General features: G+C 44.4%; 1 protein-coding gene across 1 annotated transcript in view; it reads right to left on the reverse strand.

Moving 5' to 3' along the window:
- Window positions 1-2,177, reverse strand: part of BICRAL (BRD4 interacting chromatin remodeling complex associated protein like) — a 64,533-nt gene extending 62,356 nt beyond the window's left edge. Inside the window, exon 1 of the mRNA XM_006026730.3 lies at window positions 1,009-2,177. The gene's annotated coding sequence lies outside the window, so the exon portion shown is untranslated. The remainder of the gene's footprint in view (window positions 1-1,008) is intronic.
- Between the last annotated feature and the right edge of the window lie 5,078 nt (window positions 2,178-7,255).

Genomic DNA, 7,255 nt, shown 5'->3' on the forward strand with positions numbered 1-7,255 from the left:
AAAACGCGGCGCGGGCAGGGGGCGGCTCCATCTTCCCGCGCCGGCCGGCTGACCGGCAGCGCCGGGGAGGTTGAAAGAAAAGCACCCAAAAATATAAATAAATAAAAGAAGAGGAGGGAGGAGATAGAAAAATAATCTTTTCCATTCTCCCTCGCACACACGGCGCATCCCCCGCGCCGCGCTCCCTCTGCCTCCCGCGCTCCCCCGCAGCCCTCTCCCGATGGCCATCAAGGGGGCGGCAAATAATAATGCTACCAAAAAAAAAAACCCCAAACCCCGAACGACAACAACGACGACTAATTTTAACCCGGCTCAATCAATGAGTCATTAAAAGCGCTCCTTCCCCCACCCCCCTCGCCTGCATTTGCATGGCATCAGCGCGAGAGAGAGAGAGAGAGAGGGAGAGGGAGGAAAAAAAAAACCCGACACAACACCCACCCCAAACCTCTCCCCTTCCCTCTGCAGCTATCAGCCTGGACCTGAAACCTTATCTCCCTCCTCGCTCTCCCCCTCTCTCCTCCTTTTATTTTAAGAAACAACTTCTTTTTTTTCCCTCCCTCTCCTCGCTCGCTCCCTTCCCTCTAAGTGCCCTCAGTAGCCGCCGCCACAGCCTCGCTGCAGGGGAAGGGAAGCGGAAAAAAAAAAAAAAAAGAGGAATAAATATTTCATTTCCATGTGAATTAACATCTGCCCAACAACCACCCACCCACCCCCAGCCGTCTCCCTCGCCCGGCTCCCCGCTCCTCGCTGGATAGATATTTATACACAGAGCCCCGGAGCCAATAGCTCTCTGGGCTTGAAACCTAATATCCTGGTTTTGGCAACTCCTGGCTCTTAATTTGCTCCTCTTTTCTTTGCTGTCTGTCTAGAGATAGATTTCCCCCCCACCCCCGCCGCCCCTCTCTTTTCCCTCCCCGAAGGAAGGGAGGAAGGAGGTTGTGTGTTTTTTTTTTTTTCTTCCTTGAAATTTTTATCACAAAATTATAATACACTCAAAGGGAAACTCACCGTCATGAAAAAGCAGTGCCTTGTCAACGGGGTTTCTTCGCCATCACATCAGGGGCTGGCAGTGTAAGAGAGAGAGAGCGAGCGGGCGAGAGAGCGAGCGAGGGAGGGGGGAGAGGGAGAGAGAGAGAGGGGGAAAGAGAAAGCGAGCGGGAGAGGAGAGGAGAGCGGAGCACACCACACCACACCGAGCGAGCCGCGTTTCGCGCCCGGCGCAGCCAGACAATGCACAGCGAGGAGCCGGCAGGCGCAGCACAGCACACATTAGCCTCATTATTCTTAGCGCCGGGCTCCCGCTAAACTCCCGGCTTCTCTCTTCTTTACCAAATCAGTCCCTTGCAAAAGTTTTCTTTTATTATTAGTATTATTACTATTCTTTCAAAGGAAACAACCTCTGAAGATCCAGTTTTGTGCTCTCATGTATAAAAGAATGGAACAGCTAGGGAGCTGCTCACCTTTCTCCTGTTTTAGCGAGCCAGTCCCTTTCAAAAGTTTATTACAATTATTATTTTTTTTTTTTTTAAACCCTGAAGATCCAGTTTTGTGATCTCCTGTTTAAAAGAATGTTAGAGCTCAGGAGCTCCTCACCTTTCTCCTTTTTTAGCAAGCCAGTCCCTTTCAAAAGTTTTATTATTATTAAAAAAAACTGGAGATCCAGGGGGGTTTTCTTGCTCATGTTTAAAAGAAGGGAAGAGCTTGGGAGCTGCTCACCTTTCTCCTTTTTTAGCAAGCCAGTCCCTTTCAAAAGTTTATTGTCATTATTATTATTATTATTATTTCCCAAAAAAATAGAGATCCAGGGGGTTTTTTCTTGCTCATGTTTAAAAGAACAGAAGAGCCAGAGAGCTACTCACCCTTGTTTTTTCAGTCTCTGTCAAAAGTTTATTATTCTTTCAAAAAACAAAAACAAACCTAAAGATCCAGTGGTATGTTTCTTACTCGTGCTCAAAAGAATGGAAGAGCTAGGGAGCTGCTCACCATTCTCCTTTTTTAGCAAGTCAGCCCCTTTCAAAAGTTTGTTATTATTCTTTCCAAAAGAACAACCCACCCTGAAGATCCTGGGGGGGGGGGGGTTACTCTTGTTTAAAAGAACGGAAGAGCTGCTCACCTTTCTACTTTTTTAGTGAGTCAGCCCCTTTCAAAAGTTCTATTATTATTATTGTTAGTATTATTGGTTTTTTTTAACCCCTGAAGATGGGGGGGGGGGGGGGGGGGGGGGGGGTTCTTACTCATGTTTGAAAGAACAGAAGAGGTAGGGAGCTGCTCACCTTTCCTGTTTTTAGTAAGTCAGGCCCTTTCAAAAGTTTTTTTTATTTTTTTTTTCTTTCTTTTAAAGAAACTGAAGATCAAGAGGGTTTTTTCCCCCCTTCCTCGTATGTTTAAAAGAGTTGCTCACTTTCACTTACAAGTTGTACTCTACTGACTTTCCCTGTGTTTGTGCTTAAAAGAATAAAATAAAACCAGAACAGAAACAAACAGAAAACCTCGCCTGTCCCTGAAAAAGGAAAACAAATTCACCTTGAAATAGCTTGGCTGATTTTCTCCACTTGGAAAATACTCTTTCTACTGTTCATTTGTTTGTTTTTTAAAACGGGATAAGAGATGAGCCTCTTTCCAGTTAACATCAGTTACCTTAGGGCAACTTTTATATTTTTATTAAAATATTTTTTATGCTAAGTGAGTATCTACTGAAGCAAGTTCAATGGTTAGAGCAGTAATTAAGTGAACATTAAAGATCCAACGCTGAAACTGCTGCATATGAAGAATTTGTGCTGAGTTCCAAGTTTGGGTATCCTAGAAATGCAGGATTGAACCCAGAGCTTGTAACATTCTGAACCCTGGGGAATGCTGAATTTGATCATTCTTCAGTTTAGTTAAAAGTTAAATGTACCTGTTCTCTTAAAAAATGCACATAACAAGTTCAACAAGTTTTCTGTCTGTAACATCAAAATAAATTCTGTTAAAATATGAATGTAATCCTGCAAGTCACCTTCATTAAAAAGCTTCCATCCAGGAGAGAAACCTAATACTTGCCTTGAAAATTTTAGACTAACATCTTTCATAAAAATAACAAAACCCTTTAAAGATGAGTTCCTCATTTTTTCTGCTAAAAGTTTTAACTTCCAGGGCTTTGCAGACAGTGGGCCAAAATTCATTTTCCCAACCCCCTTCCTGTCCAATTACTTGTATCAAACCTCTTTAGACTGAGAGAAGGATTTGGTAACTTTTAGTGTGGCGGCAGCTTTTTTTCTGATTAAGTCTTAGAAAATACCCATTTTTAATTCATATTAGAAGTGACTGATTTGAAAACAATATTCACAGATAGAAAAATATGTGGAACCCCTTTCAAAAATAAGAGGGCCAGGTTATTTACATGCTTGATTAATTTTCAGGTAGTCCCCAAATGTCCTGTTAATGACAATGTTTTAACTGTGAGAGAGGCGAGGATTTCTTTGGGTGATATCTTTCACTGGACTAATGATGTAGCTGGGATAAAGTTAGACAAGCTTTCCAGTGCAAGACATTCTCCCTCAGGTAAAATGTAAGTTATTTCTAATGGCCTGAACCATCTCATCTTAAAACCAAACACACAGAATGTTTCTTACTCTAGTAAAATGCCTGCTGGATGTAAACTGTCATGAATTGCACCTTGTTCGACATGACTGACCTCGATGGGAATTTTTGCTTGAATCAAAACTATTGAACTGGCCTCCAAACAGAGGCCCCAAATGCTTTCTTCTTATTTGGTGAAGAGAAAGTGAGAAATACTGCCTTCTCGGTATGTTTCTCCTTTTCTCACTCTTGCACAAGGCACAAGTATAGGGAATGGAAAATGCTAAGTGTGAAAAAGGAGGGGGCAGAACAAACGGTTTTTAATAGATTCTCCTGTCAAAACCACAAGGAAGCTAGTGTAAATTGCTAAAAAGAGGCTCTGCAGTAACTTCTCCCCTTTTGAAGGCATTTCAAGGGCAACATTGGCTATGAACCATCTCTCCTTGAACAGCAGGAAGCCAGGAAAAGGACTAAGCTGTGCTGAATGAAGCACCTTGTCTCTACTGGGTCTCCCAAGATTTAAGTTCAGCAGGTTTGGAAAGAAGAACCTTTTACTGATCGGGCACATTCTGAATTTACATTCGCAGCTCATCACTACAGCGACATAGCGTCGGCGCTTACTGTGACACCGCTGCTACTGTGCAGTAGCAACAAGCTACTGCACAGTAGCTCAATGCTACCGAGCAGTAGGGTCAGAAAGGACCTGTGCACCACCAGGACTGCACAGTACCAACTGCACAGTGGGGCGCACATGTAGACGTGCCCACTGTTACTCAAAGGAAAGAATAAATTGATTACTGGCCAGCTAACCAATAACACCTGCTGAATGTATCCTTTTGCTAATTAATTTCTTAAATTACCAGGAGACTTTTAGGTAAACCAAACTGACTTTATCATCATAGCACTAAGAACTTAGCACCCTCAGAGAAGAAAAGTAGTATAAGAAAGTAAAAAGCAAGGGTTTCTTTTTTTACTTTCTTCCCTCAGGTGTCACAGATCACAGTTGTAGCGAATTCATTTATTTCCAAAGTCTACTATCAAACTGAGCATTTGAGAATCTAATTGTTTGTTGTCTGTGCAAAAAAGTTAGAAATGTGTGTCTGCTTCTGTGTTGAGGGGCAGGGGTTCTGCATCCTTGGAAAGAGTAGATTAGGCAAGATTTAATATTCTGAGAGAGATTTGGTTTCCAATCACACGAGGTTCCTTTCTTCTTCTTCTTTTTTTTATGCACCTAGTTTACTATTGAGATTTCCTAGAAAGGGAGGTGCTGTCCTTGTCTCAAATTCTTTTGTGTTTAACTGACAAGATTTAAAACATCATTAGCTCTCAGGCTTCTGGGGACCTGCCTCAGAGGCCTCTGGGAAATGTGGTCAAGGCCTCAACTACATGTTTACAATATAACAACACATTAAGCAATGATTCTACGGTTACATAATTTAATACATGTTATCAGTGTGATTACAACTAAATCTATAGCACATGAACACTGCGTAGCCCCAGAGGCGGGGGGACACGGCGGAGGCAGGGGGTGAGCGGCAGCCACCCTCAAGCGCCGCCAGCAGTGTCAGTGGCACCTTTTCGCAGGGGATGCACTGCCACCCTCAGAGGGTGCACGTGCACCCACGTGCACCTCTTACGAGTTGCCAATGCAACAGCATACACTTTATATACAATTGTGATTGTCTTTAGTGTACATCAATAGTCTGTGTCAACAGTACTTCTTATCCCATTCTTATAAAGTTTGAATTTGCTCTCCAGATTTAGCACAGTGAGTTTACAGTCCACAACTGAATTTGCCAAATCCTTTCCTTTGGTAGATAAATATTTACTGACTTTGATAAAGGAAATATTTCAAACTACAGGGAATCACTGAAAGTCTCTGCACCAAGGCACTGCTGCCTGAAGACCTCTCCATGTCCTCACTTACCTAGAGCACCAAGGAGCAGAGATCTTCAAATGTCAACAGTATTTTTTTTGATCCCAAGCTCCCTGAACAGTCTAGATCCACCCAGTAAAAATCCTATTCCTCAAATCCCATCTTGTACACACCCTGATCATTTTCTGGCACCCCCAAAGTTCTCCTTTCTCTTCATTTCCTCTAGTGCACCATAATGTAGCTCCATAGGAAGCTATGGGTAGTAAAAATTAATAGAGAGAAGCGGGGAGAATTGCAAGTTTGCAGAAGCACAGCAGAAAACTTTGAAAGGGGATAGTGTTGCTAAAGATACACCAGGTCCGCACAGATCTGGACAGAGTTTTTTTTTTTTTTTGGGGGGGGGGGGGGTGACAGCTGAAATGGAGGCAAAGGGGAAAGGATTGCTGTGCAAGGGTGGAAATTAGGGTTCAGGAGGAAAATGAAGACAAGAAGAGATAGTCTGATGAAACACCTCTCCCCTTCTTTTCTAATTGCTGGTCTCTCTTAGAAAGAGTTCCATTTCTTTATCTTTCACCCACATCTTGCATCTCTCTAGTCCCCATTCCCTCTACATACTCTCTGATCCCTCTACAATCACCCAGTATCACTACCATATCACATTTTGAGGGATGTCATTAATTTTAATCCCACAGTGACCCAGAATCTACCCAAATTTGGCATCCCTTCACTTTTATTGTTGAAAATTATTAAGGAAGATCCAGAAGCACCAGCATTGGAAGAATAAAGGTGATATACTTACATTAAAGGAATTCACTCCACAGTATCTTAAATTTCTTGCACAAATAATTTGTGTTATTGTCGTATTGAATTGCACATTTAGGATTTAGCAGATTTAGAGATATGTCTCTGTAGCAGGGCACTGTTGGTGCCTGCCACTTTAAGGGCTGGAGCAGGCAGCAGCCAGGTGCTTGAGTACAGAGGCCATTTTGAGACCCAGGATATATGTAGGGTAAAACGGCTGTTTGCTGCTGGCAGCTGAGAGAGAGACATCAGCTGGCAGAGCTGAGGCTCAGGAACAGCTTAGAGGTTTATGGGCTGGGGCTATGGGGATAGAGAAGGCTACTGGTCCTTGGCATGACCTAAAACTGCACCCTGCTGGGGATGAGTGGCCTGGTGGGGCTCCTAGTGGCGCAGGAGCCCCCAGGAAATGCCAGGCCAGTTACCACCTGGGTGAAAGGCGGGTGAGGGGACTTTAATAACGCCAGCTCCCACAACTGGGTGGGTAGCCCCATGGTAGGGCCCGGGAAGGCAGATCCATGTAAGACAGCATGGGTTAGTTGCTCAGAAGCCTAACTTGAGGCACCCTTGACTGGTCAATGCTGGGCCCAGGACCAGAAGGGCCCACCGCAAGGGATGCCCAGAGCCGAGGGCCTGGGGTTCCGACTGGCCTTGGAGGCGAGGCAAGGGCCTGTATGGCCAAAGGTTCAGGCGGGAGTCACACCCGAAAGTGGGAAGACTTCAGGGAGCTACGCAGCCCAGAATCAGGGCAAAGTAGGCTGCCTGATTAGGAAGGATCTAGTTGGGATTCAGACTAGAGGGTTATGAGGCCCAGTGTGGGGCTGAAGACATTAAGAGTTCAGATACCATCTGCGAGGCATGGGCTGCAGTGTAGGGGAGGTTTGGAGCTGCAGATAATGCCCCCTGGCATCGGGGCAGGAAATGGGCAGCCTCCCGCCTGGGTAATATCTTAATCATTTTCCATCAAGGCATGGCAGACAAGAGAAGTGGGTGGGGTACCAACATCCAACTGGCCCCAGGACT

Source organism: Alligator sinensis, unplaced genomic scaffold, assembly GCF_000455745.1.
Source record: "Alligator sinensis unplaced genomic scaffold, ASM45574v1 scaffold173_1, whole genome shotgun sequence".
Taxonomy (NCBI): domain Eukaryota; kingdom Metazoa; phylum Chordata; order Crocodylia; family Alligatoridae; genus Alligator; species Alligator sinensis.